Genomic DNA, 18,186 nt, shown 5'->3' with positions numbered 1-18,186 from the left:
CTTTAGGACTAACAGTGCTCTGCACTGGGACAGTAGAAATGCTGCGCTGAGGGCAAGACTTCGCCCACTGTAGGCTTGGGTTTCTGAAATGCAAGATTCCTTTCTAAAACAAAAATGTCACCTAGTAAGTGTTACCCCAGGGTCAAAAAGCAGTGGCCAACTGTTCTTCAGGCCACAGAACACTGTGGTCCAGGGAGCAAGGCACAGATTGATCTAGCATTGGAACTTGGTGGCAGCATCATGTGGCACTGGTTTGGCAGACATGAAAGATACAAGAGTGACGGAATCCTGGAGGTTTCCACCCAAGTTCCAGAAAACTGCTGAGGTCCAGCACCAACTGGTATGGTTGGATTCCCTTTATGAGTCCCTGCCTTATACGCTACTACATGAAGCAGGAGAAGTGAAGCCTAAGTTGAAATAGAGACCCCCAAAATGCTGGAGATGTTGAAATCACAGAATGTCCACTGAGGAAAATAAAAATGAAATTGAAACGTATTCTCTGCAATGCTGAAGCATGCATGCGCAACCTGTATAAGGCGGTTCTGTTGAACTAGTCCATACTAGGTTTCATGGTCTAAGCTGATGAGGATGACTGACCAGGTCTCTTCCTCAAGAGGGCACCAGATCTCATTACAGATGGTTGTGAGCCACCATGTGGTTGCTGAGAATTGAACACAGGACCTTTGGAAGAGCAGGCAGTCAACACAAGAGAAAAGTCACGAGGCTGAGGAGACAGAGCTGGAGCGATAAGGCTGTCCCAGACCACTGAAGCCCAGGTGATTCCATCACCCTTCCTTCCCATCACCCTTCCCATACAACTTCAGAATATGGAGTGGGGGAGGGGTCTTGTGGTTATAGGGGCATTTTCTCAATTGAACCTCCCTCTACCCAAATTACTCTAGTTTGTATCAAGTTCACATTAAAGCAGCCAGCACAGGAACACAGCAAGAAGAAATCAGCTGAGAGAAAGACCCATACCCAGCAGAATCAAAAATGGACACAACCCACCAGACGTCGTGATGTATATCTTATCCCAGCTACTTGGGGAATGAGGCAGATAGATTAGGAAGTCAAGAACACCCTGGGCTGCATACTAAGACCCAGTGTGTGTGTGTATGTGTGTGTGTGTGTGTGTATGTGCATGCATGTCCCTAGTGGGAAAACATATCAACAAAATGTGGGGAACCTTGGATTATCATTCAGCTATTAAAAAGGAATGCATTGTTGGCACATGCTCCAATGAAGACGGCCCCTGAGACCCTTATGTTACATGAAAAAAAATCAGGAAGTGTAGAGGTCAAGTATAATTGCATTTATACTGAACTTTCCAAATAGGTTCGTCCATGCACATAGAAATGATACACCAGTGGCGCTGGGTTTCTGAGAAAGGGCGAATTTGGACTGACTCATTGGAGGTAAAGAGATTCTTCATGAAATTACAAAACAATGTTTCTGTAATCACAGCCTCTGAGAGATATAGCCAGTGGTCTCTCTTGGGATTCAGAAGCCAGAATGATCTACATACCAAGTTCTAGACCATTCAGAGCTACACAGTGAGAACTTTTTATGTGAGTCCTTTCTCCAACAAGAGTAGAAAGGAACACATGTCAGAGTGGTTGAGAAGTGGTAGAACTTGATTTTAAACTAAGACTTTTCAAAGAACTAGGATCAGAGACTTAATGAAGATACTTTGGAGGTACATGACAAATAGGTTGGGAAAGAACAAGCTCTGTCACTCGAGGAAGGAAAGGGAGGTTGTGGGATGTGAACAGCAAAGAGGGAGCTGGCATGACTGATCTTGCCCTCACATCCCCGTTGTACATATTCCTCTAATGTTGGCCTCAGTTTTCCTAATCGTAGAGTTAAAATTCACATTAATTCCCAAAGGTATTCTCTCAACCCTGAAACCACCAGGGTTTCTCCTTGGTCAACTGTGAAGTTCATCTAGGTCAATGGTTCTCAACCTGTGGGTCACAACCTCTATCACAAGGGTTGCCTAATACCACCAGAAAATACAGATATTTACAATTCATAAATATAGCAAAATGACAGTTTTGAATAACAATGAAAATAATTTTATAGTTGGGATCATCACAACATGAGGAACTTTATTAAAATTCACATTAAGAAGGTTGAGAACCATTAGTCTAGAGGGATCTGTGAACTAGTAGGCTGGGCCGGGTGGAAATGAAATTTTCTACAGTTAAGAGCAAACATGAAAGAGATTAGAAGACCAACAGATCCATACTTTAAAGGACTGGGAACTGAGCTCAAGATCCCAAGGTGACCGCATCCCACAGGCAAGAGGCAGAGCTCCTGAGCTCCTGGACACAGGGCAACTGCCAAACCCATTCAGCTTTGGTATGGGGTCCAGATTTCTGGGACCTGGGCAGCCCAAGGACAAGTTCTGCAGTGTGGTGGTCAAAAATGAGGGCTCACATTGGGCCAGCCTCTCACACAAACACATATTTTTTTTCTAGGAGGTGAGGGAGAACACAAGATTTGAGAAGTACTTGTAGAGTACCCAGTTATTCAATGGTGTATCTCTGTGCTCATTTGCATAAATTTAGATGATACACCTCCGTTTATATTCTGCTCATCAATACAAGTAGTATGAATCTCTCTGTCTCTCTCTGTCTCTCTATCTCTGTCACTCTGTATCTCTGTCTCTCTCTCATGTTTATGTCTTTGCTACTCTGTTTCATCAAATCCACCTTCCTATGTTCCTTCTCTCTATTCTGTCTTTCTCCAGGTGTTTCTCATTGAGTATATTTTCAAGAGTTGTGGAGCTATTTCCTCTGTACTGAAGTGTGCTTCCCTGGAGGGAGAATCAAGGATCATAAGTTCAGAAAGGTGCCAGATTCAAATGATTACAGAAGCAAATACTGCCTTCAAGGCTGGTAGTGAGTGCCAAGGTTACCAATTTAATGAGTTGCCCTCATAGTAGGGTAGGATTTGGGGTGATTTGGTTAGCTTTGAGTCACCCAAGACCCTGTGAATTAAAATCCTCCCCATGTTCCTGTAAGTGATTTCAATAAGTCATCGATCTACCAAGACACACTCAGGTGGGGTCATTTCTTTGGTCTGTCACCTTTCACATATCTGATATGAATATGTTTGTTCGCATCTCCCTAGGAAAGTCACACAAAAATAAGCCAATTTGTGAGGGAATTGTGAAGGACAGAAGAATCTCTGCCAACACCCTGTGGTGGCTTGAATAGGTAAGGTCTCTATAGTGTATCTGAATGCACAGCCTATAGTGATTGGCACCATTAGGAAGTGTGCCCTTGTTGAAGGAAGTGTGACACTCTCGAGGCAGGCTTGAGATCGATCATACATGCTCAAGTCACACCCAGCGTGACAGTCTCCTTCTGTTGCCTGCAGATCAAGATGTAGAAATCTCAGTTCCTTTTCCAGAATCAATTCTGCCCACACACTGCCATGTCACACCATGATGACAATAGACTTCACCTTTGAAACAGTAAGCCATGCCCAGTTAGATATTTCCTTTTATAAGAGTTGCTGTGGTCATGGTGTCTCTTCACAGCAATAGAAACCCTAACTAAGACAGGAGTGGGGAATTGCTGTAAAAGCCTAGCCATGCTTTTCTTTGTGGTTATACAGACTTTGGTACTTTGAGTTAGGAAAGCAGTGAAGTGCTTACAGGCCATACTAAAGGAGTCTTGAGGATGATTTGAACTGTGGGGGCCTGGATCAAAAGGTATCAGAGAAGAATTTCAGTATGTTATCTAGAGATCATTCTTGTGATATTTGGTGAAGAATGTGGCTGCTTTTTGCTCTTGTCCAAAATGTCTGTCTGAGGCTAAATGAAGAATTTTGGATTACTTACACTGGCAAAGGAAATCTCAAAACAGCCTTGTATAGACTCTGCCATGTTGTTATTTGTGTTGACTCTTAAGAAGATTTGTAATGAAAAGGAGCAAGCTAAGTAAGTAAAAATACAAAATCTACAGATTGAGGAGAAAGGGGATATCAAGAAATAGAATGGAGCTAAGTCCTGTGTTCAAATGATAAACAGATCAAGAAATAGAATAAAGGGAATGGAGACCTCAGGGCAAGACCCCACCCAAATAAGCCTCCAATTTGTGAAAGCTTGGAGCCAGGTGTGGTGACACATGCCTTTAATGCCAGCATGTGGAGATAGAGGCAATTAAATTTCTAAGTCTGAGGTCAGCCAGATCTGCAGAGCAAGTACCAGGAATGACAAGTTTAAGCAGTGAAGCAAACATGAACAAAAAGTTGAAGATGTAACGGAATGAGGGAACCATGTTCAAGCTCAGAACTTGGCAGCTTCAGCCATGTGATTCTGACTTTAGAGCCAAGAATAGAAGAAATGGATTATGGAATCCCCCTTGCTATTAACAAAAGCCTCTGAGGCCAGGCAAGTATCATAGGTTTCCCTACATGAAGGCTCAAAGAAGCTATTTCATGAAGCTGAAAAAGTGAAGCCTGGATTGCCCTGGAAGCCACACAATTTTGGAGATGCCACTTTCATGAGATACCTGCCAATCACAGCTGCTAACAGGAAGTGGAACCAGCCCAAAAGAGAGAAGTATGTTGTGGTCAACAAAGCTGAAAGGAGTTGAAGATCTGAAGAGCTCTTTGACATCACATTTGGAGATGCAGAGTTTGGAGTTTGCCCAACTGGATTTTGGTCTTACTTTGGTCCAGTACTTCCTCATATGCTCCATTTCCTCCATTTTGGAAAGGTTTTATTTTGATTCTATAGGGGTTTACAGTTAAGCAATTACATGAATCTCAGAAGAGACTTTGAACACTGGACTTTAAAACATTGTTGATAAAATATGAGGACTTTTGAAGTTGGATTTCATTTTATGGTTATATGTCTATGGGGACCAGGGAGTGGACTGTGGTAGTTTGAAAAGTTATGGCCCCCATAAACTCATGTGCCTGAATGCTTGGCATTTAGGGAGTGACACTAATAGGAAGTTGTTGGAGAAAGTGTGTCACTTTTACATCTCCTACATGCCCAAGTCAAGCCCACTGTGGCAGTTCACTTCCTGTTGCCAATGGATCAAGATGTAGAAATCTCAGCTCCTTCTCAGAATCATGTTTGCCTGCATGCCACCATATACTACCAAGATGATAATGAGCTAAACATCTGAAACTGTAAGCCAGCCCCAATTACAAGTTTTCTTTTATAAGAGTTACTGTGCTCACGGCAAATGGATGGATCTAGAAAACATCATATTGAGTGAGGTAACCCAGAGACATAAATACAAATATCATATGTACTCACTCATAAGACATAAAGCAAAGAAAAAACAGCCTACAATTTACAGTCCCAGAGAACCTAAACAACAATGAGGACCCTAAGAAAGACATGCATGGATCTAATTGACATTGGAAGTAGAAAAAGACAAGAGCTCCTGAATAAATTGGAAGCATGGGCACCATGGGAGAAGGTAGAAGGGGAGGGGAGAGAAAGGGAGAGGAACAGAGAAAATATACAGCTCAATAAAATCAATTAAAAATTTTTTACAAAAAGAGTTACCAGAGTCATGGTGTCTCTTCACAGCAATAGACCATGATTAAGACACATGCCCTGTGGGGCTTATGGGAAAGCAGCATGTTTGCATTAGATGCTAGAGGAATCAATTACCTCTAAAGATATTCATATGTACCTGGAAGTATGTTCTGGATGACGCAGTGAGAGACCAATTGGGATGAGGTCACTGTAACTCTGGAAGGGTAGCAGCATGAATATGAAGTATATTTTGCCCAATATTTGAAGGCTGACACACTGGCAGCTGCTAACCACACCATCAGTTTCTGCCTGGAATTTTCCTGAGATGGACAGACAGGGGAAGAGGCACATGAGTAATCACTAATAACAGTGCTCAATAGAGGTCCCCAGAATTGACAAGCAAGCCAAGCATGGTGGCCCACACTTCTGATCCTTGCATTCTAAAGAGTGAGACTGGAGAGTTGTCATGAGATTGAACCTAGCCAGGGCTACTGCAAGCTCAAGACAACCTGGACTACATCAACATACACACATATAAACACATTCAGACATACACACACACACACACACACACACACACACACACACACACTGAGGTGAGTCTTCAGAACTCTTCACAATAGGACTGGGAAGATGGCTCCACCAATACAGTGCTTGCCACACAAACATAAGGACTGAAGTTCAGAACACACAAGTCACGTAAAAGCCAGGTATGTTTGGCTCCCTGTGTAAACCCAATACTTGGAAGACAGACATGGGACCTCTGGGGAAAGGAGGCTCTGGGTCCAGTGAGACCCTGCCTCAGTGAAGAGGGGCACCATCAAGAAAGATCTGACACTAACTTCAGGCCAGCATGAAAACGTGAATGTGGACTTGAACTACTACACACAGGTGCACCTACATATATGAAAACACACAAGCACACATGCATGTATACAACACACATCTATCAAAGAAAGAAAGGAAGAAAGTATCTTAGTTAGGGTTTCCATTGCTGTGAAGAGACACCATGACCACAGTAAATCTTTTTGTTGTTGTTGTTTGTTTGCTGTTTTTGTTTTGTTTTGTTTTGTTTTTCAAGACAGGGTTTCTCTGTATTACAGCCCTGGCTGTCCTAAAACTAGCTTTTATAGACCAGACTGGCCTCGAACTCACAGAGATCTACCTGTCTCTGCCTCCTGAATGCTAGGATTAAAGGTATGTGCCACCACTGCCCAGTCCACAGTAACTCTTCTTAGAAACACATTTTGAGTTTCTCTAACCAGCCAGCAGGCAAGCTTCCTACAGGTAGCCTTCTCCAACACCCCCACCCCATCAATGACACCCAGCAAGCTACAAGTCCCATTCTATCCCCAAACGCTCCTACCCCTTCAACTTCAGTGGAACTCTGAAACACAGCCTGCTACTACACAGAGAGAACCAAGAGGTGAATGACCACCCACCTGGCGGGACACCCCACTCTCTAGGCCCTCCTACAAGGGCAAAATCCTGGGCTCCTCCCCCACCTGCATAAGCTTCTCTAGCTAGTCAGCATGCAAGTTTCCTGTAGGTAGGCTGCTCCAACAGCTCCATCCTATTGATTAGACACTGCAAGCTACAAGCCCCACTCCACCCCCAAACCCTCCTATCCCCTGCAACCTCAGAGGAACTTTGAAACATGAGCTGCAACTACACAGAGAGGAAAGAGAGAGGACCAAGAGAGGAACTCTGGAGCTGTGACCAAAAGAACAGACCAAGAGAGCAGGCCAAGAGATTGGCCTACGAGAGACCACAGTGGCTCCCTGAGACACAGACAGCGACTGTACAGAGCAGACCAAGAACAACTCCCAAAGGCACAGACAGCAACTGCAAGGATTGGACCAAGAGGCAAAGACACTGCTGGCACCAACTGAAGGAAGAGATGGGTATATGCCAATGCAAGAATTCATTCAAAAACTTAAAAAGCAACATGGTCACACCAGAACCCAACACGGTAACACCAGAAGCCAGTGGGCACACAACAGGAAGACTTGATTACCCTAACCCAGAAGAAGTAGAAGAAAATGATTTTAAATGTAACTTTATGAGGATGATGGAGACCTTTAAGGAGGAAATGAAAAATTCTCTTAAAGAAGTGGAGGAAAGGACAAACAAAAAAATGGAAGAAATCAATAAATCTCTCAAAGAAAACCAAGAAAAAAAAAACAATCAAACAGGTGAAGCAAAAAGTACAAACAGTTTAAAACTTGAAGACTGAAATAGAGGCAATAAAGAAAGCATAAGCTGAAGGAATTCTGGATATTGAAATTCTGGGTAAATGAACAGGAACTACAGAGGCTAGCATAACCAAAAGATTACAAGAGATGGTAGAGAGAATCTCAGGGGTTAAAGATACTATAAAGGAAATAGATTCATCTGTCAAAGAAAACATTAAATCCAACAAATTCTTAACAAAAAAAATTGGTTTCTAGCCATAAATAAAGGACATCGAGCCTATAATCCGTAAAAAATCCTAGAGAAGCTATATAAGAAGTTGAACCCAAAGAAAAACATATAGTTATCTTCCTGGATTCTGGAAGTAGACAAGATTGCCGGACAAAAAATGGGAACATGGGGGTGGGGTGGGATGGGGGAGGGGGGATGGGGAGAGAAAAGTGTGAAGTGGAGGATGGGAAGAGCTTGGGGGAATAGGATGGTTGGGATATATGAAGTGTGGATATGGGAACAAAGAATTATATATCTTAGTTAAGGGAGCCATTCTAGTGTTGGCAGAGACTTGACTCTAGAGGGGTTCCCAGGTGTCCAGGAAGACACCCCCAGCTAGGTCCTTGGGCAGCTGAGGAGAGGGTGCCAGAAATGTCCAGATCCTATTGCCATACTCATGAATATCTTGCATATCACCATAGAACCTTCACCTGGCATTGGATGGAGAAAATGACAGAGCCCCACATAGGAGCACCGTACTGAGCTCCCAAGGTCCTGATGAGGAGCAAAAGGAGGGAGTTCATGAGCAAGGAAGTCAGGACCGTGAGGAGTGCGTTTACCCATTGAGACGGTGGGACAGATCTAATGGGAGACCACCAAGTCCAGTTGGAATGGGACTGATGGAACAGGGGACCAAACCGGACTCTCTGAATGTGGCTGACGGTGGAGGAGGACTGAGAAACCAAGGACAACAGCAATGAACATGAACTCTATAGCATGGACGGGCTCACTGTGAGCCTTGTCAGTTTGGTTGCTCACCTTCCTGGACTTAGGGGGAGCTGGGAGGACCTTGGACTTAACATAGTGAAGGGAACCCTGATGGCTCTTTGTCTTGGAGAGGGGTGGAGTGGGGGTATGGGTGGAAGGGAGGGGAGGGAAGGGGGAGGAGGAGGGGAGGAGATGGAAATCTTTAATAAAAAAGTGAGAAAAAAAATTTTAAAAAAATCCAGGAAATCTGGGACACCATGAAAAGACCAAAACTAAGAATAACAGAAATAGAAGGAGAAGAACTCCAGTTCAAAGGCACAGAAAATATATTCAACAAAATCATATATGAAAATTTTCCCAACCTAAAGAAGGATATTCCTATGAAGATACAAGTAGCTTACAGAGCACCAAATGAACTGGACCCAAAAAAAGGCCCTTCACCATTTAATAATCAAAATGCAAAATGTACAGAATAAAGAAAGAATATTAAGAGTTGCAAAGGAAAAATATCAAGTAACATATAAAGGCAGACCTATCAGAAATACACCCAACTTCTCAGTGGAAACAATGAATGTCAGAAGGTCATGGTCAAGCAAAAAATCATCAAGTTGGGGGTTGAAATCAATAAAATAGAAACAAAGAAAACAATACAAAGAATCAAAAAAAAAGAACTGGTTCTTTGAGAAAATAAACAAAATAGACAAAATCTTATTTGAACTAATCAAAAGGCAGAGAGAGAACATCCAAATTAACAAAATCAGAAATGAAAACAGGGACATAACAATAGACACCAAAGAAATCCAGAGAATCATTAGGTCATACTACAAAAACCTGTACTATACAAAATTGGAAAATGTAAAAGAAATGGACAATTTCTGAATAGGTACCACATACCAAAATTACATCAAGACTAGGTGAATGATTTAAATAAACATATAAACTGAAAGGAAATAGAAGTTTTCATCAAAAGCCTCTCAACCAAAAACAGCCAAGGGCTGTATGGTTTCAGTGCAGAATTCTACCAGAACTTCAAAAAAATAGCTAAAACCTATATTCCTCAAAGTGTTCCAAATAATAGAAATAGAAGGAACATTGTCAAACTCTTTTTATGAGGCTACAGTTATCCTAATATTGAAACCACACACAGACTCAACCAAGAAAGAGAATTACAGATAAATCTCACTCAAGAACATAGAAGTATAAATACTCAATAAAATACTGCCAAACCCAATCCAAGAACACATCAAAAAAATCATTCACCATGGTCAAGTAGGATTCATCCCAGAGTTGAAGGGATGGTTAAACATACAAAAATCTATCAATGTAATCCACCATAGAAATAAATTGAAAGAACCATATGATCATATCATTAGATGCTGAGAAAGCATTTGACAAAATCCAATACCCCTTCATGATGAAGGTCTTGGAGAGATCAGAGATACAAGGAATGATCTAAACATAATAAAAGCAATATACAGCAAGCTGACACTCAGCATCAAATTAAATGGAGAAACTCAAAGCAATTCCACTAAAATCAGGAACAAGACAAGGCTGTCTTCTCTCTCCATATCTATTCAACATAGTTCTTAAAGTTCTGGCTAGAGCAATAAGACAACAAAAGAAGATCAAGAGGATTCAAATTGGAAAGGAAGAAGTCAAACTTCTGCTATTTGCAGATGATATGATAATATACATAAGTGACCCCAAAAACTCTACCAGGGAACTCCTACAGCTAATAAATATCTTCAGTAATGTGGCAGAATACAAGATTAACTCAAAAAATCAGTAGCCCTCCTATATACAAATGATAAAGAAGCTAAGAAAGAAATCAGAGAAACATCACCCTTTACAATAGCCACAAATAACATAAAGTATCTTTGGAGTAACACTAACCAAAGAAATAAAAAAAAACCTGTCCGACAAGAAATTTAAGTCCTTGAAGGAAGAAATTGAAGAAGATACTAGAAAATGGAAAGATCTCCTATGCTCTTGGATAGGTAGGATCAACAATAAATATGGAAATCTTACCAAAAGCAATCTATAGATAGATTCAGAGCAATCCTCATCAAAATTCCAACACAATTCTTCACAGACCTTGAAAAAACAATAATCAACTTTATATGAAAAAACAAAAAACCCAAAATAGTCAAAACAATCCTGTACAATAAAGGAGTTTCCAAAGGCATCACTATACCTGATATCAAGCTCTATTATAGAGCTACAGTAATGAAAACAGCTGGGTTTTGGCATAAAAACAGACAGGTTGATCAATGGAATTGAATTAAAGACTGGATACTAATCCACACACCTATGAGCACCTGATTTTTGACAAAGAAGCTAAAATTATACAATGGAAAAAAAAGAAAGCATCTTCAACAAATGGTGCTGGCATAACTAGATATCAACATATAGAAGGATGAAAATAGATCTATATCTATCTCCATGCACAAAATTCCAGTCCAAATGGATTAAAGACCTCAATATAAATATGGCCACACTGAACCTGAGAGAAGAGAAAGTAGAAAGTAACCTTTAATGCATGGGCACAGGAGACCACTTCCCAAATACAACCCCAGTTGCATAGACACTGAGAGCAAATAAATAAATGGGACCTTCTGAAACTGAGAAGCTTCTGTAAAGCAAAGGACACAGTCAATAAAACAAAAAGGTAGCCTACTGAATGAGAAAAGATCTTCACCAACCCCACATCAACAAAGTACTGATCTCCAAAATATATAAATAACTCAAGAAATTAGACATCAAAATTCCAAATAACCCAATTAAAAATGGAGTACAGAACTAAACAGAGAATTCTCAACAGACGAATCTCAAATGGCTGAAAGACACTAAAGGAAATGTTCAACATCCTTAGTCATCAGTGAAATGCAAATTAAAATGACTTTGAGATAACATCTTATATCAGTCAGAACGGCTAAGATCGAAAACACCAATGATGGCTTATGCTGGAGAGGATGTGGAATAATAGGGACACTCCTCCATCGCTGGTGGGAATGCAAACTTGTACAACCACTTTGGAAATTAATATGGTAGTTTCTCAGAAAACTGGGAATCAACAGACCTCAGGACCCAGCAATACCATTCTTGGGCATATAACCAAAGAATGCTCAATCATACTACAAGGACATTTGTTCAACTATGTTCATAGCTGTATTATTCAGAATAGCCAGAACCTGGAAACAACCTAGATGCCCCTCAACCAAAGAATGGATATAGAAATTGTGATACATTTATACAATGGAGTACTGCTCAGTGGTTAAAAAAATGACATCTTGAAACTTGAATGCAAATGGATGAAACTAGAAAAAAAAACATCCTGAGTGAGGTAACCCAGACACAGAAAGATGAACATGGTATGTACTTACTCATAAGTGGATACTATCTGTAAAGTAAAGGATATTGAGACTATAGTTTATGATCCTAGAGAAGCTAAGTAACAAGGTAAACCATAGGAAAAACATATATAGATCCATCTGGAAAGAGGAAATAAACAAGATTGCCTGACAAAATTGGGAGCATGGGGTGGGGGGAGGAAAGATGGAAGGGAAAGAGGAAGGGAGAAGAGAATGGTTGAGGAGAACTTGAAGGGAGTGGGATAGTCAAGATGGAGGGAGGACAGAGATGAGAGCAAGGAAAGAGATATTTAGATGGAGGGAGCCATTACAGTGCTAGCAAGAAACCTTGCACTGGAGAAATTCCCAGGAATCCACAATGATGACCCCAGCTAAGATCCTAAACAATAGAGGAGAGGCTGCCTGAACTGTCCTTGTCCTGTAGTCAGATTGATGAATATCTTAAATGTCACCTTCATCCAGCAACTGATGGAAACAGAGGCAGAGATCCACACTGGAGCACTGGGCTGAACTCACAAAGTCCAGTTGAAGAGTGGGAGGAGTGAGAATATGAACATAGAGGTCAAGGCCATGATAGGGACACCCACTGAACAGTTTGCCTGAGCGAATGGGAATTCACCAACTCCAGCCAGACAGGGAAGGAATCAGCATAGGACCGAACTAAACCCTCTGAATGTGAGTGACAGTTGTATGGCTGGGGCAGACTGGGACCATTGGCAGTGGCACCAGGATTTATCCCTACTGCTTATACTGGTGTTTTGGAAACCCATTCTCTTTGGATGGATACCTTGCTCAGCCTAGATATAGTAGGGAGGGCCTTGGACCTTCCCCAAAGCAATGTGTCTTACCCTCTCTGAGGAGTGGATGGGGGTGAGGTGGGGGGGGGGAGATGAAAGGAATGGGAGGAGGGGAAGGAGTGAGAACTGGGGCTGGTATATAAAATGAAAAAAGATTGTTTTCTTTTTAAAAAATAAAAGAAGAAAAAAAAAAGAAAAACATTTCTTTTTGGCTAAGTGGCTAGCTTACAGTTCCAGAGGTTCCGTGCATAATCAGCATGACAGGGAGCATGGCAGCATGTGAGAAGACATGGTTCTGGGTCTGAGACTGCTACATCTTGCAAGCAGTAGGAAGTCGAATATTGTTGCACTGAGGGACCTCAATACTTGCGCCTAAAGTGACACACTTCCTCCAATAAGACCTTACCTCCTAATAGTGCCACACCCTTTGAGGGCCATTTTCTTTCAAACACCACAGGAAGGAAAGGAGGGGGAAGGGAGGGAGGGAGGGAGGAAGAGAGAAAGGGAGGAAGGGAGGAAGGGAGGAAGGGAGATAGAAAGGAACTCTTTTCTAAGATGCTGATTGTCACTTGTCAATATAATACATAGGACTGCCAGTGGGCTCTTTATGGAGATGCCTAGTGTAGTGTTTCTGTTCTACTTATGAAAGAGATTTGCTTATGGAACGGCTGGTGGGTGGAGATTAATCCAGGTCCCTTGTATTTTACTGAGAATGAGCTGTGGATAAGATGAAGATTCCAGCCCTTTTTCATGCTAATCTCACTATATGACATTGGATAAATCACTTCCCCCAAAGGTGTTATAATCATTAATAAAATAAAAGGTTTTGATTTGGCACGGGTTTTTCTGAGTCCAGTTTGAAGAGATCAGCACAGGAATCCAGGAGAAAGCTTTTCTGTCTGTTGAGACCTCTGCTCCTTTTTCATCAAGTAGTTTATTTGAAGGAAGGAGTCAGAGAGAGCCTGATGAGCACTGGGGTTCAGTGATTCCTGGTACCTCTCGCATGCTTAGTAATGACATTGTTCAGTTCTCGATGTCATGGAAGTGCTTTAAGATGCCAGGAAGGATTCACACACCCAGAGGAAGGCATGAACACCCGAAAAACATGTTTTGATCCCATAAATGGCTAGTTCTTAAGTCTGTGCCTTGCACAGCATGACAACATCTCAAGAACACCTCAGAAACTTGGGGAGTGTGCTCCCAGCTGAGTGTAGGTGGTCATGTGGGTACACACACACACACACACACACACACACACACACTGCTGCCACTACAGCTCCAGCTACCTAGAATCACCGCAAGATCACTACAGCCTCTTCTCCCACAGTCCATCCTTTGGATGCCTAAATCTATGCCCTGTGTAACTTGTCACCCCACTTGGAAGGTAAAGTATTTTCATGGGAGTCTATGGATGTGGGAATAGGCAAACTGGAACCAGAAATGCTATCTCAGATTTCTGTAAACAAGTAAACAATGTATCTCCTTGAGAAGAAAAGTATTTTGTATATTTTTTTCAGATAGAGTTTCATGTATTCCAGGCTGGCCTCCATGTAAGGAACTGAGGATAACCTTGAACTCCTGAGCCCCAGCCTCAACCTTCCAAATCCTGGAATAAGAAACTTGCCCCAGCACAATGCCTTTATGTGATTCCATGGCTCAGACCCAGGTCTCCATGCAGCTGTGCACACACTCCCATCAGAGCATGCCTTGGCACATCTCCTTTTCCTCAGTTTCTATGGATGCTGTCGGTTACCCACTGAGTGATACCACACTCAGATGCATGGACAGACTAAAATAATCTCACTTCTCTGGGAATCTGACCTCTGAGGCTTTCTTGCCTCTGTTTTCCAGACCCCTGGTCTCTTCCCAGAATCCACCCACACTGATTCCTGGCTCATGGTGTAATTTCTGACCTTAACTAGCTATTTAAAGAGCTGATGATAGTGAATCTTTCACTCAGTGAACTTAGTGAATGTACAAATTTGAGATCCTAGAAATTAAAGCACTCACTGAAAATCATAATGTTGGCCATGGCATAGTAAAAGAAGCTTAGAAATGTCCCTGGGAACAAGAGGTATACCACTGAGCTCTAAGAGTGCCCTACATTGTCCCTCTGACTGGCTCTCACCTGGCTTGGGCCATATCCTGCTTTGTCTGTATTTCTGTAACCTTGTTGTGTCAGTTATTCTCCAGGCACCTGCCATGGTGTGACTTCTTGTGCATCTGTGTCTCTCTGGTCTCATCTCTGACTCTCTTGTTGAGAGTCTGTCCTCCCTTCATGCCCTTTGTCTTAGTTACTCTTCCATTGCACTGCTAAGACACCATGACCACCTCAACCGAGAGGTGTGGGATTCCCCTCTATATGCAGGGCAGAATATAGCTAGGCAGGAAATCTCAACTGAATGCAGGGAGAAAGAAGGTGGAGTCAGGCAGATGCTATGTAGCTGACAAAGGAGAAAGACACCAGAACCTGACCAGTAAGCCACAGCCTCATGGCAATCCAGGGGTTAATAGAAATTGGTTAATTTAAGATGTAAGAGCTAGCTAGGAATACACCTGAGTCATTGGCCAAACCGTGTTGTAATTAATATAGGTTTGTGTGATAATTCAGGTCCAGGTGGCCAGGAAACAAAAGCACAGTCTCCATTTACAGGATTTATCAGGGCTTACAGTTTCAGAGGTGAGTCCATGACCATCGTGTTCAGGAACATGAAATCAGGTGGACAGTCATGATGCTGAAGCAGTAGCTGAGAGCTTATATCTCATCCATGTAGGATGTAGACAGAGCACTAACTGGGAAAGGCTTGGGCTTTGGAAATCTGTAGAAGGGAGCAGCGGACTGTGTCCTGCCACCCAGCTAGCTTTGCCCAAAATAATTACATGGAAACTGTATTCTTTTAAACACTGCCTGGCCCATTATCTGTAGCCTCTTATTGGTTAATTCTCACATCTTCCTTTAACCCATATTTAATAATCCGTGTAGCACCAGGAGGTCTGGCTTACCAGGAGAGATCTTAACCTGCATCCATCTCAGAGAGGAGAATCATGGTGACTGCCTGAAGCGTCTCCCCTCTCTTTCCCAGAATTCTGTTCTGTCTACTCCACCTACCTAATTTTCTGTCTCTTAAAGGGCCAAGGCAGTTTTCTTTATTAATTAACCAATGAAAGTAACATAGACAGATAACTCTCCTCCATCAGAAACCTCAAAATCCATCCCCAGTGACACATCCCCTCCAACAAGGCCACACCTCCTAACCTGTCCCAAACATTTCCACCAACTGGAGACCAAGTATTCAAAGATCTGAGTCATGGGGGTTATTCTCATTCAAACCAGCACACCCTGTTACTCTCACAACCATCTGTCCTTCCCACCAAGACATTTGTGTCTCTGTTGACTCTTTCTAGGATCCCATATTTTAGTTCTATTTTTTCTGTGAAATTTCTATATCGAAATATATCTCTGGATCTTTAGCTTGTCATTCTCCCACACGCCTGAACCTGTCTCCACACTACTCTGTCCAGATCTTTGGCAACCACACTCTCCATTTCTATGTCTTCATCATGGTGACTTCCTGCACAGACCCCTGGGACTCAGCCCAGGTTTTCCGAACCTGTGCCACCAGACCCAAGTCTCCATCCTGATTCCATTCTCCATGCTCCATTTTCTGGTACAAAGTCCTTCATGGTGATCAGACAGACTGCTTGAGGAAGTCCCAATTCTGTCTTTGTCCAAAAAAATAAAATAATAATAATAAAAATCATATCTAAGAGTGGGGTTGGTGGGATCATCCCTCCCCCTACCTTCAGGACTGTCCCCCCACTCGCCACTGTCTGGAAGATGGATCAATAATGGTCATGAGCCCCTGTCCACAGAAAGCCTCAGCCTGACCCTTTAGGGCCTCCCATAACACCTCATGTCCACCCAGGGCTAGAACAGACTGAGGCCCATGTAGGCTGTGACATTATCTCTGTATATCCCCTCAGCTGCAGAGTCAAGGCCCAGACCTCACAAGTTGACCCTAGTGATAGGTCCTTCCTCTAACTGATCATACTCCCTGGTGTATGGGTCTCATCAGTTTAGAACACTATCCTGAGCTCTGTGGTTTCACGTGACCATCTCTCTCCTACCCGTCCCTGAGAGCCTGGACCCAGGTTTTCTGAGAACCTTCCCAGCTTTAGACTTTATGAGTTTCACAGACTCCACACATGAAATGCTGCTCTCCACGATGGAGAACACAATACGTCTACCAGAACCTATCTCCCTACCAACCTTCCCTCTGTTCCCTCTCAAAAGAATTCTAGAAGCTTCTCTAGTACCACAGCATGGCTGGAACAAGAGAATTCCCAATCTGATCTAGCAATGCCTGTTGAGCCATGGGCTTGCAACCCTTTGCTGCCTGTGAGCACCACTTCCCTCCTCCCACCTCCTGCCTCCTCACCCTGACCTCCTCCACATCTCACCCCTTGGAAGGATTTGAGGAAAGGTCATGGGGTCTGTTAGCAAAATATTCTCTAGCAAAGGCAGACGCCATTGTTCAGGAGAGAGACAGACCTTGAGCTGAAGTCACCCCAGGTCCAGACTATTAAGATCCAGGAGAAGTCAGAACGCCATGGTCCTCCCTTGGCATGCTGCACATTCCCCTGTTGTTCTTGAAGGGTTGGCTGCTCTGTTTGTTGTCCTGTTTCTGTTGGTGAAGGAGGGTGTGCCAGGATTCCACCTTGGCAAACTTCCTGGTAACTCTCCCTGGGCTACAGAGGGCTTGATGAGGCAGGTGGAAATTTAGTATCTCAGAGGTGAGTTGAGAGCTGCCTGCTGATTGGCCAGTGGCTGCCCAGAGACATCTTCCTAGGTGATGATGTTAGATAAATGACCGTGACCGTCCCACAAGCACCTGCTTGTCCCAGCAGTGTGGTGTGTATTTCAGTTTCCTGAGACACTGCTCAAAGGGTGGTTCCCAGACGCTTCTGTCAGAGCGTGGCATCATCAAGCTCTCTGTAGGCCAGGGAGAGTTACCAGGAACTTTGTCAAGGCAGAATTCTGACACACCCTCCTCCACCAGCAACAGAAACATGGCAACAAACAGAGCTGATGACTCACAGAGCTGGGGTCCACCTGGACATTGGGGATGAGGATTTTCTCTGGTCATCAGAAGACAGTGAAAGAGACTGGAGACAGATGAGGTCTGTGCATAGAACAAGTTTAAAGAGCGACTGGTATCACTTTATCTAGTTGTTTATTTACTTATAGGTTACTGTTCCGCGGAATTAAACATCTGGCATCAGCCACCTGCCATTCTGGGTTCTCACAGTGGAACAGGGAACAAGGCAACAAGTTGTC

This window comes from Arvicola amphibius, chromosome 8 (genome assembly GCF_903992535.2).
Source record: "Arvicola amphibius chromosome 8, mArvAmp1.2, whole genome shotgun sequence".
Lineage (NCBI taxonomy): Eukaryota > Metazoa > Chordata > Mammalia > Rodentia > Cricetidae > Arvicola > Arvicola amphibius.
Note: the sequence above shows the minus strand (reverse complement) of the source record.